The following is a 1,596-nucleotide window of genomic DNA, read 5'->3' as shown; positions in this document are numbered from 1 at the left end:
TATATATATATATATATATATATATATTCTTATTGTTACTAGGGATGGACATGATATGGTACCGTACGGTATTTGAAAGTTTCAATATCGTAATTTTGGTATTTGATTATATTACCATACCAATTTAGTTTGGTATGGTTCGGTATGAAGTTTATTTTTGATATTCTAAGGTATTGTAAATCGGTAATCATATTTAGTTTAACTTCGACTAATATATACTCATGTAATAGAGTATTATGACTTCGACAATTAAAAAAGTATCTCAATTGTATCATACTAACACATTTCACATGTAGAAAAATATATATGCAAAATAAAGTACAAACAACTCGTTTTGTTAATTAATTACAATTCAAATACATTTCATTCAAAATAAAGTAGTCAAAGTTTCAACTTTTAAACATTTAGTTTATACTAATACTAGGTTGCATATTTGTGTGTGCGTGTGTGCATGTGTTATTTATGTAATTATTTACGTCGGTATGATATTTGATATTTTAGTATGTCATTTATAAATACCAAATATCGCACTAACAACCAAAAAAAAAATGTACATCATATACGTTACCAAATACTATAATACCAAAACCATGGTTTGTAAGCTTTGGTAAAGCATGGTAAGTTGATATATACCATACCATGTCCACCCGTAACTGTTATAAAAGTGACTCACATATATCATTTTTTATTTTTAAAAAATCAATGTAGAGATATATGTGATCCTTTAAGCACAGTTCAGGAGCATGTTTAATCATTTTATTTTTCACACATAATTATTTTTGACTTTTTTATATCATTATTTGAATTTCTTATGTATTCTTATTTCATTTTTTTACTCTTTAGTAGGGTAAAAATATGAAAAAGAAAAAGTGTGAATGAAAAAAAAAACAAGAATAAAATTTAGAACTAACTTTTTGGTGGCTATATATTATAATTTAATTTTTTTATTTCTAAGAAAAAAATTGGGGAATTTATGATAAATTTTACAAGAATATTATTGAAAAAAGTTAAATCTAAAGTAGTTGTTGAATCAAAGAAATAAAAAAAAATAAGTGTGAGAATGATCAAATATACTCCTACACGAAAAATTTAAAATAAATTTTTCACTTCCGTTAATGAAAAAAGGAGTACTATAACAATAGAAATGTATAAACTACTTTTATAATGAGGATATATAAATACTAAATGACAAAATTGAAAAATATATCTGAGCATTTTTTCCTAAAAAGAGTAATGGTTATAAGTTTTTATGATTAAAAAAAAAGAGTAATAATTGTAACAAATGAAAACTCTCTAAGAATATATTCACAATCAATGTAGAAGGATAAATTTTCTTATCTTGTCAAAACTTTTGTGAATCGCAATTACAATATACATTAATAATACAAAAAGAAAATTTATACTTTATTTTTTATGTATAATTATTTACTCAAAACTTATTTTAATAATATTAATGCTACTTATTTTATTATATCATATGCTATAATATTGGATACACACATGCAGTGCACATGCTAAGAGATAGTCAATTAATAAATTTGACCAAATATTAATGCTAGTTATTATAAGTTGATTGACTCAACTTTTATATATATA

This window comes from Solanum pennellii, chromosome 11 (assembly GCF_001406875.1).
Source record: "Solanum pennellii chromosome 11, SPENNV200".
NCBI lineage: Eukaryota > Viridiplantae > Streptophyta > Magnoliopsida > Solanales > Solanaceae > Solanum > Solanum pennellii.
This window is presented reverse-complemented; position numbering follows the sequence as displayed.